Source organism: Anarhichas minor, unplaced genomic scaffold (assembly GCF_050575085.1).
Source record: "Anarhichas minor isolate MPS153535 unplaced genomic scaffold, ASM5057508v1 ptg000058l, whole genome shotgun sequence".
NCBI classification, from domain to species: Eukaryota; Metazoa; Chordata; class Actinopteri; order Perciformes; family Anarhichadidae; genus Anarhichas; species Anarhichas minor.
Window position 1 is genome coordinate 7,624,465 of NW_027466504.1, and position 27,474 is coordinate 7,651,938.

Below are 27,474 nucleotides of genomic sequence, written 5' to 3' on the forward strand. Positions count from 1 at the left end.
GCTGTATTGACTTTAGTGATAGGGGGGCCGGTGAGACGGATGTTGGCGATTGAACCGAGTGCAGTGCAATCTGTCACTGCTTCGTTTTATTATGGATGACAACGTGGCAGCTAGTGAATAGTATTTTCTTCTTTCTTTCCTGTGACTGCTCTGACTACTAATTGCAAATCCCTTCTAACCGCACAGCCTCTGAAGCAAGTATTTTTATTTCACAAACAATGTATACTGTAAATGTCTTTGTTTTGATTAGGAGCCATAAGTATAAATATGCCTGTAACCTTCTTGGCAAGCAAAGCCTTGACATTAATGGCTTCCAGACGGCAAATGACCAATGGAGGAATGTTAACAAGTTCTTATTTAGTATTATAAACAGAGAAAGAGAAATAGGAAAACAATTTTTCACTAGTTTCCCTTTTTTTAAAGATTTATTTTCCTGTTTGTCTAAAGACATAACATCTTTTCCCTAAATCAGTGTGTTTGGTATTAGTCATTTCAATGCTGTACATATTCATTGTTGATTCCTAGAAAAACAAATCGATTTTGCTCATAAAGTGTGTGGAGACAACTCGCAAAGGCAACTGTATCATAGTTCCCTCAAATAATGACGCACATCTGTGCCTGTGCTGTTTACATCTGAATTTGACTGAGTGAGTGTAACTTTTTCAATGAGAGAGGAAAGGGGTCTTTTAAGAGGGGGATCACATCCTGTGCCGGAGCCCTGCGCTCTGTTTCCAAAGCCAGCAGAAGTGATGGGTGTGCTGGGATAATGAGGGGGGTCAGTATCAGAGGGTGAAAGCATTTGGGGATAAGCCATGGCTAATGACGAGGAAGTCCGAGGTGGCTTTGATCTACACGGGTCCTTTGGCACATCGAGGGAAAGCTGTGCGCTACACCAAGGAGACCCCTAATCTTCTTAGGGATATGCTTAACATTCCTCTACTTTCGGGGACCAAAAAGAGTGCCCCATCCCTCCGTCTGTCCTTTTTATGGGTGCAATTCAGAACAGTCTGCAGGCCTGCATCCTATTTCCCTGCTGGTTTTTCGGGAAAACCAGAGAGCTGTGGGTTGGTGGGTTGGTGGGTTGGCTGCTCGATGGAAGGAAGGCCTCTTTCGGTCACAGGATCACGGGATGGTTTCTACTAAGCTGGAACAGGTTTTTTGGTGGGTTTTGGAAAGATTTCCACATCAATCACTGGCATCACATAGCTGAAATTAATTCTACAGAGGAAAAGTTTGATTCCATTTTGGATGTGCAACCCAGTTGCCAGAAAGAAATGTTGGCAATCTACATTTCTGCAGATCACGGGATAAAATGAATGTCAACGTTTCTAAACCGAAAATATGTTTCCTAAATATGTTTTATATCAGCTTCATCTTGCAGAAACGCATAATGTCTCGAAGTTAATGTTGGAACGATCGGTTAGGTTTAAGCAACAAAACTACTTGGTTAAGACATGATAAAACATCATAGGTTGTGCTAAAATAATAACGTCCCTAACCCAACTGCCCGTGGTGGACTTTCTTATATAACGTTATGTAACAAGCTTAACAACCTAATGAAACAGCATAAACTCAAAGTTTACTTTTGGTTTTTCACGGGACACAAACGGTGTTCTCCTGGGTGAAAGTCCTGTGCTTGTGATCCACCCCCCCCCCCCCCCCCCCCCCCCCCCGCCTCCCTTTTGCTGACTTTCTCCCTTGTTATGCTCATCATTATACCTCTTTACCCAATAAAGGTCGCTTGATATACTACAAGCCCCCAAAAACCAGGCCGTAGAGTCTGATTGCAACTATTATCAATATGGTATCATTGGTTTACATAAACAGGAACGCCCAGTAGCTACTGACTTTTTTTTGTTTAATAATAAAACGTGTCATTACATATGAATATGTTGTTTGCTCTCATTTTTTTGTGTGTCTTTACGATGAAGTACAATGAAGTATGTACGGTAATAACTTAATCAACAGCCAGAACCAGCTGTGCATTGAGAGAGTAGTGAAGGAGAAAAAGAACGCCCATCCACGGCTGCAATCAGACCCGTCTCATATTCAATGTACACGTGGTTTGCCGAAAAGTACAATTCCAACATTTCTTCTGCCGACTGCCCTGGGGGGTGTGGAGAAGACTTTTTCATAATGGCATCATCATTACTTCAAAATGATTGATTTCTTACCGTGTCTACGGGGATCATTTTAAGCATTCATTTTGTTCTCTCTTTCTGCTGTGGTTGGAAGGCATCTCTACATGTGATATTTCCAATTAAATTGAGTGACATAATGTGCTAATTTTCTGAGGCGTTTTGAGAAAGGACAGAGCTGGAAATTACAATGGCCATGCCAGCCTTCTGCCTGCGTGCGTGCCAGTCGAGGAGAAAAGCCCAAAAAGCAGCAACGAAGATGGAAAATATGGACCAGTCCTTTCCCCCCCCCCCTGGCTGGACTGGCACGGTGACTCACCAAACAACTGAAATGAGTTCAGCTCAGTTCGCAGCAGGAAATGGTTTCAGTAAACACTTTCCCCATGTTGTTTTCTTGCTTTTTCTTACAAGGCTTTTATTCTCACAGTCGAGATTGGCTTTGTATAGTACATGAATGTATAATGAGAGGGACGGACCGGTCAGTCAGCGCTTTGGTCTGGGGGAAAGTGATGGACCCAGAGAACCTTGTGTCTTGCTCACTGTTGGGCCAACAGGGAATTAGCCAGCCGAGGCCTGCGTGTCTGCAGGGGCTTAGGTCTGCCTTCATTCCCCTTTCTGCAGCCAAAGCCGACACCCCTCCAGGGCATGAGGAGAGAGGAATGCACTCCGACCCTCCACCCTCCTCTCCTCACTCCCTCCAGAAGAGCAGGGATGGAGGCCCCTTTATGGAAAGCAACCAAGACCCCAGGCATCAGATCCCTCTGTTTTTCATCCTTCTCCTTACCGCCTCAACTCTTTGCCTGCTTTTTTCTCTCCTTTGTGCGAGGGTTTGTTTGCAGTGGTAGAGTACACAGTGCGGTGTAGCCGCAGCCATCCAGAGGGCTGTGGCGAGCCAGGCCGGGGCCCCTGATAAGGGCTGCTCTCGGCTGCTGTGAGGGCCATGAGAGCACAAACATTACACCACTGAGTAAACGGACCCGGGGGCCCACTGCTGAGCGCCTTTGTTATTGCGGCTCACATGCAGCCGGGTCAGAGCAGAAAGAGAATGCAGCTCATATGGCTGGCTTATCACAAAGTCCAATCCTGGACCTTGTGGTACAGCCTATTCTTGGAACTGGGGGCATGTTAAGTCTCTGGTTGTTTTTCCTGCCTTTTTTTTTTTTTTTTTAGGGATTTGTTTCAAAGGCTATTTATAAATGCAGTTATGAAAGGGCATTTTAGGGTAGTCTCTGTTCCAGATAGCTATCTTTGCTGTTTGTCTAACTTCGATAAACCAGATCAATCATTTATGTTGAATATTTGCCCGCGATATTAATGTTTAATTAAAGAGGAAATGGCTCTCCTGGAATCTCCGTTAATCTCAACGAAACTAATGTTATCTTGCACTGCTGTGGGGAATAAACACACATCTCCACCTCTGGTCAGATCAGATGACCTGTAGACGTCCTTGACTTATTGCAGGAATTTCTCTTTTAGAAGCACAACAAGTGATAGGAAACTTTTCCTCTCACTCGGCTTTAATGGTATTTACAAATTACACTTCCTGACACTTATTTACCAAGTCATTGGAGATTCCAGCACCATCTAGTGATAGAATACAATCTGCGTATGCATCTGTTTACTTCTTCTTCTTCTGCCTCTGACGCTCATCTCAGCATCTTCCTTCCGTGTTCCTGGAGGTGCAGGATGGAGGAGCGCAGAGGAGGTTGGGTGAGTTATAGCGGGAAACAGAGACTTAAGCAGTTGTCTAAACACTGTCAGCAGTGTTCCTGGGCTTTAGAAAAAGATCTCCGTCCACATGTTGCTGTGTGTTCTGTCTGCGGTGACACGCTGGAGGCTCTGGTTCCTGTCCAGGACCACGGCTCTGGCTCTGCACCATCCCTGCTGATGTCCAACAGGCAGCTTCTAATTTCAACTTCAAAAAGAAAAAGGGGCTCATTTAGGAATATAAATGTGTTTCTTCATTTTTCAGTTTCTCATTATGTTGTCACAGTTTGCTTTGCACAACCTAGGTTCTTATCTGTGGTTAACTTCTGCTGATTGGACAAGATAGCCCACACAGCACATCTTGTAGACTACTCTGGAGTTCACGAAGTGTGTTACTTTTCTTCCAAGAGATGACTTTGCTGGAATTTGCCTTAAAGGACACGGGCCAGCGACCCGAGTCACCGGCTCTGTATGCACATGCCAAACACGCAACACCAGTTTCTCTGCTGCTCCAGTGTTTTACTGGAAGTTCAGGCCGCTCTGCCCACTAACTCTCTCTGTTCTCGTCCCCAGTCCACGGCTCGGCGTCTGCGTCCAGACTGTGCAGACAGAACGGTCTCACCTTGGTAAACCCGCGGCGCTTAATGAAAACTGATGACAGATCAGTCATTAGAGCTACACACAGCCATTTATACTCTTAATCTGTCATACGCAGGTGACCTTGGGATCCACGTGTATGTGTGCATGATTGTGCTCTTTCAGGTCTGTTTGCATAGCGGGGCTGTTGATGGCATGAATATGTGCATATGAATTCTTTTGTTAAGGAAAAGATCTTCGTCAACCTTTATTTCACGTCAAATGACAAGTGAGATGTGATGTTTGTTCACAGCGGTGTTGTGTTACAAATTAAAATGAAATCCTAAAAATACAACACTGTTGATAAAACTGTAAAACATACAGTTAAATCATTCAGCAGCTACAACTGTTGGCGGGTTTAAATCAGCTATAGTCCATATTTTTTAATAACAACTGATTCAATTGTAGTAACTAACCCGCAGAGAAATAATCACCTGACTCTGTAGTTCCCCTGAGCGTCTTTTAACTCATTGTTTTGGCTTTCCGACCCACAACTTTATTGTCTGGTTCAGTCTTGTTTCAAGCCGTAGCAGGCAGCTGTTTTCTGGGGGAAATTATTAAAAAAAAATACCTACTGACCTCAAATATATAAAGTTAGCAACTATAGTTGATGAACATTTCTCAGGAGTTGGTGGAGACCCAAACAGAGGTTAAAGGAGAGTGAATATTGGACTTAACACAGAGAAAGTCATTGGAGAAAAAACAGAAGTATTAAGGTTTCCACCCACACAAACCTAAATAGACCAGAATGCAGTGCAGTACATGTTTTTATTTTTTTAAAGTTATGGGCACAACTGTCACTTTTTCTAAACTGGGAAAGCTCTAGCTATGCTATTGCCATTCCAACTCCTCATTTTGTGTACACAGGAATTAAACCCAGTCAGACACATACTGGGTTTGTCATCCTAATGATGGAAATAACAACCAGCAGCCGCAGGGGTGGGCACAGTTGAAAAGTAAATTGCAGCACGTTCCACTTTGCGCTTAGCAAACGATTGATTACTTACGACGCTTCCAAAGAGTCCAAGGATGGGATTTTCCTGTCAGGTGTGCGTCTCTATGCATGTCTGTGTACATTTTCATACATCCAGGGATGTTCTTAAGAAGCTGAAAGCCGTCGTGTCCCAACTAGCACAGAGTCAACGAGATGAAAGGTAAGTCAAGACAATCTTTGAATTCAGTTTCACATCTGGGAGGCTTGGGCAACCTTGTAAAAAATGACTTTGAAGTTGGAAGATTTTTACAAGTCATAAATAACACTTTAGCAAGACATTCACGTTAAGAAAGAATCCAATAACATTCACTTGTAGTCTTTCGAAACAATCGCCTCCGCTTTGCACTGTCAACTGATTTATTGAGTCAATCAGACTGACTTGTTATTGTTCCCTGGTCCAAGCGGAGCTGGAGACGAGCCAGAGCTCTTCATAACCCGCAACAACGTTTGCAAAACACTGTCTCAGTGATCGCTTGTTGTTTGCCACTGACTTCTCCAGGCTCATTAACATGATTAATGGATATCTAAGAAGCTAATGGAAATGCAGCATAGCATTGGATTTCCACACCTTTTTAATTTCGCATCACTCATTCAGAGAAAGTCATTCACGTCTCTTGGTGAAACATTAGCTGGAGTGTAATGGAAGGTTTTCATCAAAGATCCACTTACATACTTTTCTTTTTAAGGAATTAAAAAAAAGAAAAAAAGAAAATCCCTCCACCACCTGATCCTTGACTCATCTACATGGCTGTACTTCTGGGAATGTGGTGGCTCTGGACATGCACTGTGCCTCCTCTTTCCCCATACCAGAGAAGGTATTACTATCCTTATCTCCCCCCCCCCTTTGTTGCTCCTCTTAATGAGGAATTTCATTTAGCGGGGAAGTGATCCGTTTGGTCCGAGCATAAATTGCAGATAATTGTGCCATTTGGACGCCAGATTGCGGGGTCGCTAGACGAACAGTCAGGCTGAGTGAAAGTGGATGCCTGGGAGTTCACGGTTGGCTGAAGCTAAATGCGTGTGTGTGTGTGTGTGTGTGTGTGTGTGTGTGTGTGTGTGTGTGTGTGTGTGTGTGTGTGTGTGTGTGTGTGTGTGTGTGTGTGTGTGTGTGTGTGTGTGTGTGTGTGTGTGTGCGTGTGTGTGTGTGTGTGTGTGTGTGTGTGTGTGTGTGTGTGTGTGTGTGTGTGTGTGTTTTCACTTGGTGTGTACTTGGTGCGCTCCTCCCCGTGTTTGTTCTTCTACTCACAGTGGGGTTTTAAAACAGGCCGGCACTGGCTGAGGAGTATACTTTTTAACTGTAATTGTCCTCTACAATAACAGCCACCATGTTTGCTCTGGCAGCACACAGCGTACAGACTGTGTGAGAGGGGCCCGGGTCCAGCACTGTAAGGCCCGAGTTTTGTTTTCTTTCGGTATCTCGCTTCAACGTGGACTGCCAAGATCTGCGAGGGCAACAGGAGTGCACTCAGATAATGTGCGGGGCGTTACTTTATTCCCACTCTAACATCCAACTCTTACTCTCACAAATCGTCAAGAGTGACAAGAAGCAAACGCAGTTGTCTCGTCTCTCTCTCTCTCTGACACAGTGGCTGGCACACGCAGGGTGAGCCGGTGCAGTGTTGTATCCCCCCCCCCCCCCCCCCCCCCCCCCCGAGGTGAGGTGGCGTCCCAGCACAAGCTCAGTCAGGTGCAGTCGTTGGCGGGCGGGTTAAGTGGTGCCCCAAGCCTGCATACAGGAGCTTAAGCTTTTGACTGACACCAGGGCCCTGGAGCTGGTCCAGGTGTGTGTGTGAGAGAGGCTGAGCTTCAGCACATAGAGCCCGATTAGGAGCTTCTCCTTTGAGCAGCCCAGTTAGGCTGATTGGAATGACTTATGACATACGTGTCTGTAGAGGGACAGGTTGATTTATCAGCTTACAGATAGTTCTCTGTGCTTTAGAGGCACAATTGGCGGGTTTCTGTACATCATAAGGATAAGTCTGCTGATATTCCATATTTTATTATTGTTAAAAAAACTGTCAAAACACATTAAAAAAAAACATTGATTAGTCATAATGTTGCTTATTGTGTGGACTGCAGTGTATTCTAAAACAATCTCATATTTACATGTGAGATCGAGGCTCTTAGACTAAACTCATTCCCACTACCACCTCAAGTCTTTATTGCACATATTTACATCTATATATTTGCATATATATGTGTATATATACATATATGTATGTACAGAACTGTCTTTCATCTAAATATAATACAATTTATTTTATTTTTCTTCCTCCAGTGCTATAAATATTCTATATTGCTACTTTTCATTTTATTGGATTTTTGTTTTGTTTTAGTCTGTTCAGAGTTGAAATATTTGACTTGTTTATATATGTCATATAAGTCATTTTCTGAGTGTACAGCATGGAGGGGGTTACAACTGCATTTCATTGTGCAATCCTGTATAGAATTTTCCTGGTTCAACTTCGTCACAGCCCGGCTCAGAGACTGGAACAAAACAAAAAAAAAACAAGCTGGCGGCCAAAAGAAGCAATTTATTTGTCTCGCCAAAAACAAGTAACCCAATGTTAACAGCACTTTACACAAAGACAGCCACAACTGTGGTAAGCTGTGTACTGTCAACAAAGATCTTCCTTTCAGAGAGGCCGGCTGCCAACTGGAGCGGGTATTTTAAGGCAGAGCCACACCGGCACAGGGATGGCTCATCCTGCTGACGAGCCTCCCATCAGCACCTGTAACAAAGGAAACACAACCGGGCACCTAGTGTATGATAGGAGGAGGGACGTCACACCTACCATACTTAAAGTAGTTGTGCATGCACAGTTTTCTGGGCAGTGAGGCATTATCGTCAACAATTCAGCTGAGCTCACTTTCAGTTTCGTCCACATCAGAGTGGTTTAGATGAACTGCCTTAAGTGGATTGTTTTTAATTAACCTCTCCAATCCTCTGATCTCTCGTTCCCTCCCCCGTTTGGCTTTGTTGTAGCGGTGCCACGGTGGAGTTATTATAGCGGCACTACAACACTCAAGTTGTAATAAAACAGAATCTTAAGTCGATATTGCCAGAACCATCCTTCTCCCAGAAATGTCAGAATCAGTTAGAGGCCCTGATCTCTGTCCTTGGGCTGCATCACCAGATCACTTCCTGTCCGCGCTGGCAACAGGAAATCAATGTAGGCACAAATGCAATCATCAGCCAGGCAGCCATCTGCTTAGCCACCACAGCTGATGGTGTTTTGTCCTATTCAGGAGCTCTGAGAAACATTCCCCAAGAGGCAAACTACATACCCTCTGTCTCCTCCGCTCATGTCAACCTCTGTAGGTCCGAGCTGCAACAACAGGGACCCCTGCGATGTAGCATTGATTCATAGCCAAGGCAGTTCTCACTGCCACTTTTGGCTCTACATATCATGACAACCTCAGAGGCTAGTTATTTCATCCGTCACCTCTCTGTTTCATAACATGTCAGCCTTTTTAGCAAGCCGAGGCTCCACTAGATCTCACTTTGAACAATCTGAACCCAAGCACCGCGAGGCAACATCTTGGTAGAAGGTCAGAGGTCGACGTTAATTTAAGAGTTCAATGAAGGCCTCTCAGCCCTGGAGAGAGACATACCCAGCAAGTCTACGGTGGATTCAACCAGAAAAATAACTGATTAAACCAGAACAACCGTGTGAGGCTCCCATAAAGCCAGGAATCAGGTCTATTTAGACTCCTAAACAAATAAGACATTCACTTTAAATAAATCTCAAAGCAAAGGGGGGATGTGGACAACATGAATTCATTTATTTGATTCGCATGTTTAAGTTTCAAGTGAAAGCGGTATGGGGGGGGGTTGAATTTTCCATCTCCAGAGCGATTACTGTGGTAACTCGGTACATTATCCTCTAATGGTGGTTGTTTTTAAGTTTTGCGGATGTAAGGCTTGTCCTTACATGCATGAAATTACTGTAAATATTTATGTCCGCCTCTCTTGAATAGAGGCCTACTGTATCGGAAAAGAGGAAAATGAGGTTGGGGAGGAGGAGGAGGAGCCCCGTAAATGGAGCACTATTTGGATTGTTGCAGTCGTTGGATAATGCTCCATTAATCTCACCTCTCATGTGTTTCCCATCACAAAGCATTCTGTCCGGATTCTCATGAGAGAATCAGATAGTTAATCTTTATGGGTTAGCGGAGCTCCATATGGAAAAACTGTCTGGCAAAGTAAAAAGGCTTGGCTCGGCTCGGCCTGTCATGACAGGCTGAGTTGGAAGACATTTTAACTTGACGCCCGACTCCCACTCTCCTGCGGTTCATCCTGTGTTTTGTTTGTTTGTTTAATCGGCCAACACCGCTTTCTGGATGCTGGTCCTCTTTGGTGTGTGACTCTAGCCATAATGTTTGGATTTTGAGGCTCACTTTGGTGTGTGTTTTGGAGGAGGCTCCTCACTGAACAATGCCACTTAAAATCAACAACACAGCTATAGGGATTTTGACACTGCCAGTTCCACAAGAATAAGAAAACAACAACGAGCAACTGGTGACAAATAAATTCTTTCAACTGGATTCTTCCTCTTTTTTTTTTTTTTTTCACCAACTGCTATTTTCTCCTGAAAACGTTTGTTTAGTGCTTCAGGTTTTTATTAGCATTAGGCAGCACTGTGGGGTAGCAGATTTGGCGAGAAGCAGCTAAGTAAGCACGGAGTGCCAACCAGCTCGTCAGAAGGTCTGAGTAAGTTTCTTTATAAATCATTGGAGCTCCACAGACCCACAAATGCATGCCAGAGTCTGTAAACACTGTATGTCTCTCTCGCACAGACATACACAGTCTCAGTGTCTCTTTCTCCCTGTTGGGGGTAGATGTCATAAGTGCTCCGCTTGCCAAAGGAAATCACTGTTGTATGTATGTATGTGAGCACAACTGTTATTACAGGGGATGTTTAAAACCAGAGAAAATGGGGGTAGTGAATGAAACTCATACATTCCACAATTTCAGTGTTTTTTTCTCCCCCACTCACCCCTCCTCTGCAAAACAATGAGACATTGTCGCTAGAGAGAAGAAATCCCTATTCAACAGGCTGCTGCTGCTGCTTTCCCCTCTTTCGCTCTCATGTCTTTCCTCCACACTCTTTATTTTCTACGCTCACTTTTTCCTTATTTGTCGTGTTATTTATATGAGCTCACCCTGCTCACGCTGGGCAGCTTCAGAATGGAAGGTTCCCCTGGGGGAGGTAATGGCGGCAGGTTGAGGGCGGTGTGCGTGTGTGTGCGTGTGTGTGTGTGTGTGTGTGTGTGTGTGAGAAAGCGAGTGTGCGACCCACCGGCCACCCCTGCACAGAGGGCCCTTTGTGCACGTCCCCGGTTTGTAACACCTCCACTCTTCTCTACTCCGCTCTCCTTTTACGCCATTCCCTTTCTCTGCAGCCGCTGCCAATCCTGCCCACTGACACTTTCATGTATACACACACACACACACACACACACACATATATATATATATATATATATATATATACACACATATATACAAACACGCATCAAACCACTTTTTATTGTATGCAGGGATCGCTCATTCTTTCCAGGGAGGGAAGCATGTCGTGAACTCTGCAGCTCTGAGTCCAGGGCTCTGGCAGTAGCGGCCTGTGATGCAGCCACAAATTCAAACCGGGTCCCCCCCGGTCTGGAACATCCTGCTGCTGTGAGTCTTGCTCAGATGGGAATAGCACCCAGATGTTGGGGTGTATTATAATGCTTTGGTGTACTTATCATCATGGTATCGATTTTCTCCCTTCCCCTGCTGATATATCCATCTCAAAGGTACCCTGGATGCACCTTCAGGCCCCCACCAGTCATCACCTCTTGTATTTCCTGCTACTGCTGTCATACTTCTGTTCACTTTAACTCGATGCAAAGATGCTTCATTGGTGTGAAATGGGGACGTTGCCAAAGGGGTTTAAACCATTTAAATATTATGTTACCGTACTGCATAGAAATGATTACTGTGTCTATTTCTCAAGCCCCAGGAATAGCGTTTAGTCTATGGAGCAACTTTGGCAGAGTCGGCCAAGACGGTACTGTTTTAGTTCAGGAGAGACAGGAGGCACACTGTCTGAGCAGATAACTCGGCTAGTCCAGCCGACTTATCCACTGAGGAGAAGGCGCCTGTAGAGCGATAAAGAGAGCGAAGAAAACATGGCGCTTGTTTTTTTTGTCATTAAACAAGCCCCGATTGTGCCCAGACAAGTTGAGTGTATTAGCCAATTAGAAACTGGCGAAGTGCTGCAGTGATGATCAGGGGGCCTGGTCCGGGCTGAAGATGTATGTGTTTAGGTCTGTTCAACTCAAAGATGAAACAATGATGCCTCCATAATAGTACAATATACTAAGATAAGTTAAGTAATTTCATAAAACTCAATATTTATAAGTCATGTTTACTTAAAGAAAATTCCCTTTAATTCTAATCACTTTCATCACTACTAAAAAAACTGTTTACTTTCAAAATGAATAGTTTCATATTTTCTCCATTTGAAAGTACTCACAACATCTCTCCCTTCCACTTTTAATGAATACAGATTCAGTTTCACACAGAATCAATATTTATGTGCTACGTTTGTTTAGCATTCCTCTAAAGTTTGAACATTCTGTCAACAGCAGAGCGGCAAATGTTTTCATTTTGAAACAACGTTCCGTGGGATCCGTAAGGAATGTCGACGAGAGAGGAAGGAGAGACACAAAAAGATTTATGAAGCTCCCCCTAAAAGTCAATATGGGTTTCAGGTTACGTCTACGGCGCTGTGGAGATTTATGCTTAATAAGGTTCAGGTGTTGGCTGGCTTGGGTTTGGGCTGGGGAGGGCAGGGGTGGATTGCTTGTGAGGAGCGGAGTGGGTGACTGTTTTACACGTGCACATACACATCTGCTTGCACACACATACACACACACACACACACGCCCATTTTTGCTGTCACAGTCTCAACCGACGCTTCAATTTGCACGGCTGCCTTGCGTCTGGAAAAACAGAGCTACCTTTGTGTCCACCTCTCAAATGGTTTCATGTGGCCGTCCGCAACGCCCGTATGACAACACACAGCCTGTCGAGGGTGAGCAGAGACAAATGGAAAAGCTAATATACGACTAATAAGCAGAGAAGGGGAGGAATGTGCAGAAGAGGTCAAAGGGGAGATTGACAGCATGTTTTGCCGGCGCCCCCGCCCCCCTCGTCCTTCTCCCTCCATCTTTCGCTCTCTGCTGTGTTGCCGTGCTGTTCATGTGAGTGACAGGCACTTTGCGCAGGTAGGAGCGTGAAACAAAGGTCAGTCTGTATGCAGAAGGAGTGCCTCCTCCACCAACTCTATAGCCGTGAATGCAGGCAGCACGAGGCAGACAGGATCTCAAGAGCTTCACGACTTGTGTGACGCCGGCGTCAACGGGGTGTTTGGCATCTACACAAAAGATGTATTTTCACCACCTCCACCCACATCTGTCTGGTCTTGCCCCCACCCCGAACACACCCCTCTACTCTTCTCCAAGCCCCTCTTAGATCCCACCTGCCATTCATAAGCCGATTGTAAATCATCGCAGCGAGCATTCCTCCTGACACCTGAAAGTGTCTCGACAAGACGGACCAAAAATGCATCTGAGGCACTTCTGAGAGTGCGTGGATGTGAACTGGAATCACGTGAAATTCAATAGCAGAGAATGTGCTTGCCTATGGCTGTGCAGCCTCCCACCCTTCCCTGCTTCTCTTAGTTTTATTTCCCAAAGAGACACCGCGAGAAGAGCCAGCTGTGGCTACATAGAAATTCTCTACCTAAAGCGACGCGTCTCTCGTTTTTCTCTTCCCACTCGCATACGTGCCTTTTGTCTTTCTGTGAGCGGTAAACATTAGTTTAATTAAAGCCATTGTGAGGACTGAATGGGGCCACCCACAGCAACAGGTCATTAAGTTAGCAAAGCTGAAAATGAGACAAATTTAAAGTAGTCTCCATGGTAAATTGAAGAAAACAACTTAATTGCATCTCTCCCAGGTGATTCACTCTTATTTGAGTCATGGCAGCGTCTTCTCTTTTGCTCTGTATTTCCAGACATGAGAGAATCCATTGTGTTTGCCCCACACAACAACAAAAAAGCATCAGTTACCTTGCCTCACAAAATATGCGCTGAGCTAGAATATAGTTTTTCAAGGCCACATGTTTCCGTGGAGAGGAACAATGCTATGTGGTGTTCATGTGCTGCCTTGGTATTGTTTAACGGTGCGGTTAAGGTGGGTCGGGAAGCGACGATTGCAGGTATTTGTACACAAGGTCACAGCAAAGAGGGAAAAGAATAGCCTGTTGATTCGATTGGTTCTTTCTGTGGTGGTGTTATTGTGTGTCATGTAAAATGGCACAAGTGGCTCTTATTCAGCAGACACACGCTGGAGGGCCCAGCCTTTCTCCTCAGCACAATGGCCGACGATTCCCTGGGCAGTTCTCATGTGGATCGCCTTACCCACGCTGCCTCGGTGTGGCTCACCTGAGGACCGGCCGGTCACCTGCTCCAGTCACAAGGAGAGGGTTACAGCTCCATCGTAAGCACAAGCAAAGACAACACCTGAGAGTGACGCTGCCTGTAAAAATGGTGTTAAAGCTGCAATAACAACTGGAAAACCCCCATTCTCCAATACACCCATGCACATGCTCGCAATTATGAGAGACATTAGCACACTTTTAGTGCATGGAAGCGGTGCATTCAACTGTGTCAAGAGAGAACTGTAAACTGTCACCCAAGCTGCTGCTGTAGAGGTGCTTTTCACTCTCCGAGTCAATCGCAGGCTTTCCCTCCCGGCGAACTGTCCACGTGCTCACCGAGCTGAACTCTCGGATTCTTGGAGAAGATTGAAACACAAGACAACGCAGCAATCCGACACTACACACACCTCTAACATACTACATACACCGACTATCACGTTACGCCACTGGTTGCTGCAAACGGCCGCACGACCTCGCACCTGAACGGGAACGCACAAACACATTGACAATTAGCTCGGTATGTGGCTTTTTCACCCGGTGCTAGTGGGATATGTTCGATACAAGAAGTGCTGCTTTTCATCACATCAACCCAGCAAATGTTTGCACTAATTATTCTTGACTCAGACAGTGAGCGTGCCCATTCAAGCGCTGAGCATTCCCCTCACCTTTGTTGGTTTAACATCTCGACCAGGCAAGAAGGGTGTACTCCATACATTGTAGACATAATTGCGAGGGGATTTTATTAGGTTGGTCTGTATATTTTGGCCTGTTTCCCCCCCGAGTTCTTTGCAGCTCAGAGACGTCTTCCTTGTGTACAGACACAGATGATTATCCACAGATCCTTCAGAGCTGAACTGTCAGAGCATCTGCCAGCCGAGATTTACTGCTCACTCTGGCTCCAGGAACACAGATGTATAGAGAAATTAAAGAAATAAAAGAAAACAATGTGTCACTGTGGAGGGTCTGAGTACATCAAAAGTATTCTGGCAATAATCATTTATATTGTATTGTTATATTCTACTATTATCATTCTATTATTCTAGTCTGTTCTAGTCTATCAGGTTATATTACATTTAGTCTCATATCTATCCGTCAGGGTTTTCTTTTTGTTTTAAAGCAGGAGACATTTCTGAAGATAAGGTGAGATGATTGCTGATGGTTGCATTTAATGGACATATAGGAGAGTGGTGTCAATCTTCTCATCTAAATATCACCAAGAAAGGCTTTTTTTGGGGGGCGTTTTATTTGACTGATGACAGAGTGGACTGGGAACAAGGGGAGAAAGGGGGGTATGACATGCAACCTGTGACATAGCAGTGATGTGGCATGCTCTGGAACCACTCTGCTACCAAGGCGCTCCTTGAACAAGCTTATTTCCCAAATTGTCCAATTATACCTTTAAGAAGTGACTTAAAAGATGGAACTGACTTGCTTAACTTCACCAGGCAGTTACCGCTGGTTGTACAACTCACTCTATCACCTGAGGGGGAGGGGCCTTCTTGGTTCAGGCCCCTCAGCTGTAGAGCTTCCCGTCTGGACAGACACACTCTCATGTACACTTGAAAGTTACTGCCCTTGCTTGCAAAATAGTGTTCGAGCTACAACCTGAAAGTCCCCATCCTTGAATCCATTCATACACATGCAAGCAATTATGAGACATTAGCAGCGCACTTTCAGTGTGTGGAAGCAGTGCATTCAACTGTGTCCAGTAGAAACTGTACCTGTCACCCAACCTGCTGCTGCTGCTGCTTTGGCGTTGCTGTTCATTCTCAGGCAGGCACAATGTCTTGAAACAAGTTTTCATCGTAATTTAACCTCACTCCAGTAGCAGAAGGCTACTTTGATTTAAGAACATTTTAGACATAATAACAACATTTACTAGTTAAAATGGAGGCTTTTAAAGTATTGCTTACCGTAGTAAGCATATTATGTGTAAGGGGATGGGGAGTAAAAAATATATATTCATATTCATGCTTTAATGTATAGCTGAATATAAAGGCCCTGTGTGTGAAAGTGGATACAACTGGTAAAACATAGCAATAGAAGGAGAGGGATCAGGGGTATTACGGCCCAGATACCCCACCATGTGGACCAGTTTAAAGAAGACGAGGGGATTTGTTTCAGTCCTACACACAGCATCCAACAGAGCTGATTTACGAGCAGTCTGAACTGGCAGAAAAACTAAAAGACGGTGTGATGAATCAAATTGCTGCTGATATCTTTGCACCTGGCTGAATTCAACAACAGTGTGTGTGTGCACATAATAATATACTGTCATGACAAACAGTTTGATCTTTTAATTGGGATGTTTCTGTGAAGTGATGTCCGTTTTGGCTGATGTTTATGATTTGATTTATCGTAGAGATACAGTAAGATATGGGTACGGGCTAACTGTATATTTAAAGTATATTTACACAACACTGTGGGTTTTCTGCAGGAAAAAGCTGCAGTGGAGTACCGCTGTGCACCTATAGTGTTAAAGAAATCTCAAAAACAAAGAAAAATGGACGGCAACTCTCGTGACAGATCAGTGGACACACTTTCATTGTAGGGCTTGTTCTTAGACTTTATCAAAATCTGCAATCAAACAAAATGTCTAGCTGTTATGTTTTTATTTTTGATTATTTTCATTTTATTTATTAAAATGTTATGTTTTTATTTGTGTTATCTGTATGGTGCTGCATCATCCTAAAAGTTTAAATGAATGTAGTGAGCTAGGGTTTTAAGGTGAGCAGCTGTCAGCGGTCCTCACAGGTTCAGAAAAATGTGTTTGCATGTGTGTATCAAAGAGACAGAGAAATCTGCAGGGAGAAGAAAAAAAGAGATTAAAGAACATCAGCAAGATTTACTATTTCTAAACGTTTTGGACGTCACAAGACACTCCAGAGTTGATGGAACTGAACAAGCAGGGATTTGGACTGATACTTGAGTCTGTCTGGAGTCTGTTTCAGCACTCCCATTCACCTCATCACTCCGTCCCAGAGCGCCGAGATCTCATCCACCTTTGAACTGCAGAAAGCCCCCCTCAGTGACTCCCGCGAGCTCCACAATCACCCGTTTGCCAACCAGGTGCAAAGCTCCGCTTACTTCCATCTGTAAGCGTGGCGTCGGGGGCCGATGAAAGTTTGGTGTCTACTTGAATCCAGCCAGAAGGTGGACAGAGATAAGGAAGAGAGCTCCACAAGACGGATGTAGAAGACTGGAGGAGGCGAGGACCCTAAAGCGAAAGGAAGATTGAATGAGCAGTGAAATAGATGAGATGAGAGGAAGTGAAGGTTGGAGAAGGTGTAGGAAACGAGAGGGACGGCGCATTAGTCACAGGGTAACTTTAGCTCCCTTTGTGGCTGAGCGGAGAGAGATTTCTCATCAGTGATTTGGCTGGAGCAGACTACAGAAACACTATACATGCCAGACGTGCCATTTGTCCATCTCCCTTCCATTATGTCTCGCTCTCTGTTTTTCTATAAGCTGTCTCCACCCAAAAGATCAGTGCAGGGCAGCAGACATTTCTCTTCCTAAAGTGGACTCAAATGTGGGGTTGGGAATTAACTGAGACTGGTGATCATGTGTTTGATTAATGTAACCGCGTCACCTCTCCTTACTATGCTCAGTATTAGGACTGAAAATGCTTATTATTACAGGTTGTATAATTAGTTGAATAAGTTTAAAGTTACTTAGGTTTCAGGTCTTTTAGACAGCAGTTGGTTGCGTTATCACAATTAAAATTGACTCGTAAAGCAAGTTACATTACTATGGTATCGTAATGAAGTTGCCAACAGGGCCTGTTTTGAGAGTTGGTTTGTTCAAGAATGCTCACTGCTCCATGGTAGCTGCAGAACAACAACCTCTTAGTGCAACAAATATTCAAATTATACGTGATCCTTTGTCAATGCTTGTTGTTGTTTTCGAATTCCAATTGCACCACTAAGGACGTTTTTAAAAATGATATCTGCTTGCAATTAATTATCCTGCTCAGATAATGAGACATAGCATGTTCGATTTACATGGAACGAATGTATAAAGCAAAGTATGTTATCAACATAAAACATACAAGATGCTTTTAAACACGGTCTGCAACACATTAAAGAGGCTAAGATCTCCACACAACCACTGGTGTGGGCCTCTAACTGAATCAGACTGGTGGGTATACTGTCATGTTTGTGTATTGGTATACTGTTACTGCTATGTCTGCAGACTGGGCCAGCTGGGGTATCTCTCTTCTTCTATTATTGCAGTGAGAGGCTGCAGGGTGTAACGGAGGTGTGTGTGCGCAAGCACGTGTGCATTTTGAGTTGTACATTGTGCGTGTTTTAAGGCGTTCGCCATGACCTCATTAAGTAAAGGACATTGAAAGTCAAAGTGTCTGTCTTTTTCTGTTTTTCTCTCACTTTCTGTCCTCTTTTCCTCTTCCCCTTTACCTTGTCTCAGTTTCTCACAATCTCAGGGTGTCAGATTGGTGTGAAATGTGTTTCTTTCAGTGGAAACTTACTGTTTGTTCGTGTTGGTGCATGTGCACTAGTATCTGGGTGTCTGTGTGTATCCTTGTGTTTTGTGTGGAGTTTTCCCCCCCCATGACTCCATAGTCTAGAAAAACTATCATCGCCCGGCCTGTGACCCAAACAGACCCATGTGACTAACTCGGGTCACCTTCCACACTCATCAACACACTCACATTCTAGCATCACACCCTGAATTTACTCAACATTGTCTCCTTCTCCATTTTGGTACAACTTATAGAATCAGATTGCTTTTAAGTTTTGCCAGATTATTACAACACAGGAAGTGTGTGAAGAAAGATGAAAAAAAAAAAATCACTTTCTTTGAAGTGCTACTGTGATAGCTTTGCAGCATGCAGGTGGTTATGACATGGTGTATTATTTGATGTTGCATTGCAGTACTTTCTGTGGTGTGTATAGTATTGTCATGTTGGCTTGTAAGAAACCCATGTACAGTTTCCCCATGGGGTATTAAAAGATAGTACAAAGATGTTATCAAGAACCACCAATTTTGCATGGCTAGCTATCTACTAGCTAGCAGACAGACATTTCAACTATGTGTAGACCTTTGTCTACCTTTCTGGCAGCTAGAGTAATTACAAAAGCACTGTACACACGTGCTAAATATGAAGCTACAGCCAGCGGCCGGTTAGCTTAGCTTAGCACTAAGAAACTTTCTTTTTACAGATGGCACGGATTGTGCTTGTATGCTTATTTTGTTGACTTCGGACAGAGCCTGCCTGCGTGTATCCCCTTTTCCGAGTCCTTATGCTAAGCTAAACGGCTGCTGGCTGTAGCTTCATATGTACCCTTTGAGAGGTCTTCTCAACTAACTAAAAAGACAATTAGCGCATTTACCAAAATGTAAAACTATTTTTGATAAAAACCACGGCACATAAAGATGAAAATTCTAGCTAAGAAAAATACTTGGAGTAAGTGGTACAATATGTATTCCAGATTTGGGTGAAGGGATACTTTAACACAGTAAACACAACAATTCAGTGACAATTCAATTCAACGATTATTCTACAGCCAATTCTGCCAAGTCGCCCTCTTCCCCTTGGGCTTTTTGAATCAGTGGGAAAGAGAACGATGTGCTCCTCTCTCTTGTCTGGTGAGTATTTGCTGGTGAGGCTGCATGTGTAGTCTTGCAGGGTGACTTCATCAGAGGCTGTTCTCATTATGCCCTGGGTGCTGGCGAGTCCGGCGGGCTTTTTTTAGATTGTCTCTGCTTTAGGACTTTTTGGCAGGTCCCAAAGAGCAGAGAGAAACAGAAAAAGACAAGGTTCCATTCTCAGGAAGACACACTGGCTGCAGGGCAGAATTAAAGACAATAAATACACAAGTTGGACGAGCTTCACTTAAGATGTTTATTTGCACTTTTAGCAGTGTTGCAGCCTGGCAGGCTTATTATCCCACCCTGCAGTTAATTTGTGAAGCAACTATTCAGTGTTAATCTTTTTGTCCTCCAACAAGTTGGAACACGTGTGTGTGTGTGTGTGTGTGTGTGTGTGTGTGTGTGTGTGTGTGTGTGTGTGTGTGTGTGTGTGTGTGTGTGTGTGTGTGTGTGTGTGTGTGTGTGTGTGTGTGTGTGTGTGTGTCTTTGTGTGTCTTTTAGGTGCTAATGAGGGTTGATCCAAGGAGTTGAGTAACACAGATGCAGCAGGTGTGGAGTTGAATACCTACCATTGTCTAATCCTCTTCTCTACCCCGGCCTGAAGAAGCAATTTTATTGGTGCAAATAAATCCTCTAGTTTGGAAACGCTGTATTCTTTGGGCTGAAGGTGTGAAAAAATGTCCTGACTCATGCTTAAAACCAGGCCATGTATAGGCTGCCCCTTTTTTATTAGTTTTCCAGAATATGCAGCTTTATTGCTACATTTTTGTCTTGTGGCAGTATTTTATTACTGCTGCTGTTGCTGATGGGAAGGTGAGCCATCATGTGCCTACTTGTTGAAAAACAATATGAAAGCTGTGATGTAAAGTGAGAGGGAAACACAATTAAATTACATTAAAGGCTGCAGAAGGGTAAAAGTGCATTATAGACTGCTTATCTCAGTGCTAACACGAGGACAGATGACAAAAAGAAAATAAACTCTACTTTCAGTCATATGATCATGATGGCTTTTTTGCGCACAATAAACCATGAGCGACATTTTTCTTTTCACTACTCCTGACATGTTTTCAGTTTATACGTATGTTCATTAACGCCACTAAAATAAATTTGCAGACTCAAAGCTGGCTTTGGATAGTTATTGCAACCCTATTAACTCTTTTTCCTTTTGTCAACGTCACAGATTGTCGCTGATGCAGTTGCTTTTGCACAAACTCTCCACTTGACAGTTGGTGCCGAACACTAACCTGTCTCAGGTAAGACCATGATCACATTACTCTCACTTTTTAACGCACAAATTGCTAATTGGCCGTTATTCGGGGATAGGTCCTTTCTCTTAGATGACTTCAGATGTTCGAGCTTCAGTACATATGACAAGTAAAGTTTAGTAAAGTCACATTATGATAACGTTACCAAGCAGACGATAAAGCAGCCCATAGTGATAGTGATCTACTGTGTAGCACTTTGAATACTAACTCTGTTGCTTTTTGTCACATGATACAGCAGATGAGGATCAAAATATATCAAATACTGTCCAAATACTGTACCACTGTAGTGTTGGAAAAACCTTTCTGATTCCAAACAACAGCATCCTGACAGGAAACAGCATCCACTACTCTGCACATATCTTGTCACAGGATTTGAAGATTTATACCCAGTGCTAGGAAAGGGGCTTTCTGACCTCAATCACCCTCAGAGAAGAGGGCTGGATGGATTCAACCCAATATCATTAAACAATGGGAAAACACGCAGGCCTGTGTGTCCAAGCACACAACCCCTGCTGAGAGTTGCTAAACCACTTGCAAGAGTGATGATCCCCACTCATAAACTACGCTGTTATCAATTAGTGCAGCTGGTTCGGAGCATCTTGACTACACAGGCGGGCGTAAATCACAAGTCCTGTATGTGCCAGCGAGTGTGTGTGTTTTGTGGGATCAGTAAAAGTTTCGTTTGCCAGCATCAGCCTTCATGTGGAAAAGGCTCTCTTCTCGGTATACCAAAGCTCCCGGAGCAAAACTGCTGTTTGTTAAATGAGAGACTTCCACTGTGGGTTAACTGGAAACATCAGGGCTCTGGTCAGAGCTGCAAGAGGCACAGAGAGGCTGCCTTCTGGGAGACAAAACAAAAACATGTCCTGAAAGTGAAAGGGCGCTCGTTGAAGCAGCACGGGAGGAACACAAGCAGGTTTTTACGGGGACGTCTGAAGGCGGTGATGTGAACAAAGCTGTCCTCCAATCAGGCCGTTGATGGTTTAACTTAATTCAATCCAGCCGTCACCCCTTTATCAAGATTAAAGATCAGGTTTCCGTGTTCACAGGCAGCTTGACCTCTTCGTCTTCATCTACCCAAGAACTTCCTCCTCCACTGACTCCTCCCATATGGCAACAGCCTAGTTTCTAGGATTTGTATCCTCGCACGAGGGCACATATTTATAAGTTCCCTTAAATTCCCTTGAAAACCCAAGTTGGGACAATCTGAGATGTGTTTTTGTGCTTTTGTGTGTCACTGAGCGCAGACATGTTTACCTCAGGCCTGAAAGGACATGATACAAAGGAATGCAAAGCGAGGCCACACCATGACACACACTACTGTCTTCTGGCCAGCCCAGGGCGGTGTGCACACAGACAGCCTGCCAACACCTTGCAGCGAAACTGGTTACGGAGCACTTGGCCAATCCAAGCACAACAGCAAATAGGCATCATTTTTATTTTATTTTTAATCATGAATTCATCCTGAATGTGCACAAGACAGGGGAGAGGCAGTGGCTTCAGTGCAGGTGTTAGCTTTTTAATGGCAGACTTTAAACACAGTGTGACGTGTGTGTGTGATCTCACAGCATGAGGTAATGGATACGGAGAGGTCAAAGTCCCATTGAAAACAAAAAAAAGTGGAGTTAGTGGATAACTATACAAATATACACACATCACTTTACTTCAGGCCCATATACAAGGACAGGAATACAAATGCAAACATTGCAAAAACACAGTCACTTAAACACTGGACAGATGTCTTTGCACACATGCACTCATATTGATAAATATGAAAAGATCATTATGTTTAGAGAAATACTTTTCTCAAAAATCTTTCTTCACAACTAAACTGCCTCATAGCAGTCGTATCACCTCTGAAGTGACGTATTTAGAGATTTATTGGCAAAGCAATGATTTTTTTTTTGGAACATACTAAACCTAAGAATTAATGTCAGAGAAGTTTGATTATGCCGTATGGAGTATTTTGAGAAGTTCCCGTGGATGTTTTCATACGTTCTTTTAATCATTTCAGAAATTCTGCAGAGGCAATTTTGGTCCCCAGAGGATGAATCATTCCGACTTGAGTTTTTGGTGAACTGTTTCAACAACTATTAGATGGATTGCTGTGACATCTATTTCAATTGGTACAGACATCCTCACGGGATATCATCAGATCAAAATTTGACTCGCAAAAAAATTGCTTTTGAGCATCTCTTGGTTTGAGAGGCTAGAGGATGTTAAATTACAGAAGATTATAAATGGTCATTAGTTAGCGACCCAGTGAATTTATACAATACAGTTGTATGAAACACTGTTATTGAAAAATAGTTTTCAGTTATTATTGCATGCCGAATAATATTAGCAAGATTTTATTGTTACCCTGAGTAATCACTTTTTAGGGGCAAAATACAGTTATTTACTGTAAAAAAAAGTTGTGTTGTGTTTTTCTCATATTGGATTGCAATAGGGCTGCAGAGTGGTGTAGTGGCTAGCACTGTCGCCTCACAGCAAGAGGTGCCCGAGTTCTATCAAGACGGCCCTTCTGTGTGGAGTTTGCGTGTTCTCCCAGTGTCAGAGTGGGTTTCCTCCAGGTTCTCCGGCTTCCTCCCACAGTCCAAAGACATGCAGCTTAAGTTAAGTGATGACTCTAAATTGCATGAATGTGAGCATGAATGGTTGTCCGTCTCTACATGTCAGCCCTGTGATAGTCTGGCAGCCTGTCCAGGGTGTACCCTGGCTTCGCCCAATGTCAGCTGGGATTGGCTCCAAAAAATGATTCATCTCTGTGAGCATCTCTGTCGCATAGGAAAGACAAACCTTTATATTTTTTTCTTTATCCACCTTTCAAGCCTACAGGTAGTGAATATGTGACACTCACCGACTCAAGCTCGTCTCTCTCTGCAGCTCCGTATCAACATGCCACGAGACAGCCACCTCTGAACAGGTGTTCCTGCTCACGCCTGTGAGATCATGGCTTGAGAGGGGAGACATTACAGCAACGGTGGTGTCTTTCTTCCACACTCCTCCTCCCCCATCCTTCATCCCTCGCTTTCTCCATCTGGAGTGCTGTCTGTAACCCATCTTCTATCCATTACGACATCATTCATCAACAATAACGCCAAATAGTGTTTGTCTTTTCCCTAGGAATACTACTGCTCCGACGTCCTCGCTACATTGCCTCGATTGTCACCAAATCCATCAACCAAGTTATTTTCATGTTAATCACAGAGCCTTTATTGCCTATGCCGCCCTCCTCACCCCTGACCGACCTGCCCACTCACTTCACTGCCCACTCTGAAAAGCTCTGATTGTCTCTTCTTTCTCAGGTGCCTTCGGGTGACTCTAGCACTGCATTGGTTACCCTCAGCTCCCGAGACGGGATCCATCCAGCCACCCAGGCAGGTGCTTATCTGATGTAATGGACCATTGATCACCTTCTACCCTCTTCAATGAATCAACTCTCTGTTAGTTGAGTGGACAATCATCCACTTGGTAACCTAAACCTAACCTCATATATTGCAGCTTCGGGGTTCACTGGACCTCCACTTGTTTGTAGATCGGGTTCAGCTGAGAAGAGAATGGGATGCTGCATTTCATTTGGATTGCGTTGATGCATGTCCGTGCGTCCGGAAGTGTAGCAGTATACACTATATGGCAGCACTTTGGGTGATCATCCCACCAAAGCTATGAAGACACGGTGATGTCACCTTAAAAAAAAAAAAGAGAAGCTGAAACAATGACAGCTTCGTCCCGATGAACTCTATTTCATAAACCATTCTGTTTAAGAAATCCCAGCAACTGTTCCGATCCAACCCGCCTCATCCTAAGGAGCCATCATAAACCCGATGGATGACTTTCTATCTGGGCTGTAAATATTTATCCATTGCACAAATCCAAATTCCATTAGTGGAGTAAACATAAACATATTTCTTTGTTTCTTAAGCAGGCATATGTGAAATTAAACAATGTCCTGCTGACAAAGAGTTCAACTAAGTGCCACCATATGGCCAGTGGTGGTTCTCAGAGCAGCATTGTTAGTTGTGTGCGTCTGTTTCTGACAACAGCTTGGCTCTCATCAGCCCTTCATCTCCAAACACTGCATGTGGCGCTCCGACCGACGCGGCCCATGCTAAACCCCAAACGCAGGAACGGTTTGTAATTTGTCATGACTGTGTCAGAAATGAACTGATGTGTTTGGGGTTGTGGAAAGAACCCATTGAAGAGGGGAGATGATGAGGGAATTGGTTTGTTGTGGGTGTCAGTGATACAACAAATGGCACATGCACGCTTACATGACGTCCACGTCTCTTTGTAACGGGGTTTATGTTAGCCCTGACAACCGCAGGCCCGGACGGCGCCAAGAAGTGGTAAAGCGGACGGTCGGGGACTTTTTTATTTGCATTTGGCAAGCAAATTATTCATCTCTTCTAATGATGCGCAACGTTTTCATATAAATAGATGTCAATTTTCCAACTCTATGACCAATTTATGTAGCACAGCTGTGGTTGAAGCTCTACTTTTTTCATGAAAGTTTGACATTGTCCGTTCCGCTTCTTAGAACTTCATCCTGTGAGTGGGAAGTGATTTATTTTGTTTGTGCAGCAATAACAAAAACAGAGGATAAGATATCCCAAAGAAGAAGATGCCACAGCACTATTCACACAGTTTGATACAGAATCTCCATGTAATGCAATGCAAAATACTACAGAAATTACAGCGATAGAACAATTATAATACTTGTTAAATACATAATTGTCCATCTTGACAAGTTAGAGTACCGATTGACGGACGATGCGAAAATGATCCCCAGAATGATCTTCAGTGAGCTCTGCAGAAGAGGCAGGGGGATGTGGCCCCACACCACATGCTCCCATTTGTGCGTTAGGGAGCTCATTAACCACCACTCGGTCCATTACTGGTTCCGGACCTCGTGGCACCAAACTGTCTGCACCCATAGCTTCTAGATGTTGGTCCCCTGCGCTCCCATGAGCCATGAGCAGATAGCATCGTGCCAAGAGCAGCAGCAGTTAGACCCTGAAACCTAACCACCAGCTCCCCCTCCTCTCTCCCCCCGACTTAATTAGGCCATAATTTTACTGTAAGCCACAGTGTGGAGATATCGGCCGTGTGGGAAGAGGGAGGTGGGGGGGGGGAAGAGGGATTTAACAGTGGTTCCAGAAGTCCCATTAAAGGATTTCAGCAGCTTTCATGGGCTCACATTGTCATTCACTCACCCACAAATGTTTTGTTTCAGTGCAGGTCAGTATTCCTCAATACAATCGGCCGGTTTTAGATCGATAGCTGTTAGAAAGCAGCGCCCCAACAACAGCAGCTCGTAAATTGAAAGTATGGTTTTGCCATCAGCTTGGAGAAAGTGCTTAATGGCTTCCCCCCACTAAGGTGAGCCCAACCGCTTCAAGAATGTGAAAATGGGGTAAATAGATTACCATCTCGTCCTTCATGCTATTTTCTCTGGAGCCCGTCCAGTTGGCTTATTGCTGAAAGAAACAATGTGTCCAGTGTGCAAGCATTACCTCGTCAAAGTTTAGGCAACAGGGTGATAAATGTTTGCGCACACGTATACGTTTCACACTTTCACACGTCGGACAACATTAGACCCATACATTCACGCTCGCGTCTGAAAATTCACACGCACACTGACAACAAAACCTCATCGGTGTTGATCAGCAGTTTATTTCTCCAACTGTTCCTCAATCTGGCAACGAGTGGAACCAACAACCTGACGCCTTAAAGAGGAATGCGCATCTGAACAATGGAAAACAAGCCATTTTGCTCAATAACTCTTTCAGACATTGCTAAAGCCGCACTCAAGCAAACCAGTCCCAATTTTGGTCAAAATGGTGTATTTTAATGCAGCCAGATAATTAACAAGGCAGTAAATTATAGCAGAGTAAATTGGCCTGGCTGTTAGACAACCTCTACGTTTAATGGTTTTTATGCTCTTTGCATTCTTTCATGGAAGGAATGTAACAGGGTGTGAATACAGAGCCAAGAAATACACAGACTCCCAATACCTCTTTCTCTCTCACCTCTGTCCGTACTCTGCCGTATTCTCTCCTCCTCCCTCATCGTACGGTTGAGTCAATCAGTCTTTGTCCTCGACTTTGTGGTTCACTGCATGCATGTGTGTGGGTCCGTATGCATACAGTTGTTGCATTACTATTTGCGCTGTTGAAACACAACATGCCGGTGTCTTTTATTGCTTTTACTTTTCTTGCCCTGGAGCTAGAGGAAGACCAAACATCCTCCATCGTAAATCTTCTCCCAGAGCACAACCTGGAGAGTATGCCACACAGGAAACCATACACACACACACACACACACACACACACACACACACACACACACACACACACACACACACACACACACACACACACACACACACACACACACAGAGGGTGGGATGGACAAGGAGAGAGAGAGCATCATATATTACAAGCACATATGAAGATTTTCATTTCAACAGAGAACAGTCTTTCTGCCATTTTAACACCTAAACAAAAATGATTTTGAGTTATTAAAAAACATTTTTTTTAAAACTCAACTTATTTTTTACCCCAAAACAGATGATAACGTATTTTAGGCAGTCCCTTCTCATATGAATAAATATAGTATCAATTACA

At 44.0% G+C, this 27,474-nt stretch overlaps 2 long non-coding RNA genes across 18 annotated transcripts; one reads left to right on the forward strand and one right to left on the reverse strand.

The window, feature by feature from the left end:
- Nucleotides 1-1,841: 1,841 nt before the first annotated feature.
- On the reverse strand, nt 1,842-7,099 carry LOC142933253 (uncharacterized). The gene is made up of 2 exons (XR_012947571.1): nt 3,697-7,099; nt 1,842-3,067 (listed from the first exon to the last, which is right to left on the reverse strand). It is a non-coding gene; the product is annotated as an uncharacterized LOC142933253 (long non-coding RNA).
- Nucleotides 2,406-27,474, forward strand: LOC142933251 (uncharacterized). Of its 17 annotated transcripts, XR_012947568.1 has the most exons (8): nt 2,406-4,314; nt 4,419-4,471; nt 4,561-5,635; nt 6,162-6,290; nt 20,761-20,833; nt 21,081-22,971; nt 23,295-24,225; nt 24,350-27,474. It is a non-coding gene; the product is annotated as an uncharacterized LOC142933251 (long non-coding RNA). The 17 variants fall into 17 exon arrangements; XR_012947559.1 differs by adding an exon at nt 20,082-20,247 and having other exon boundaries at nt 2,406-5,635; XR_012947567.1 differs by adding an exon at nt 20,082-20,247 and having other exon boundaries at nt 2,406-5,635; nt 21,166-22,971.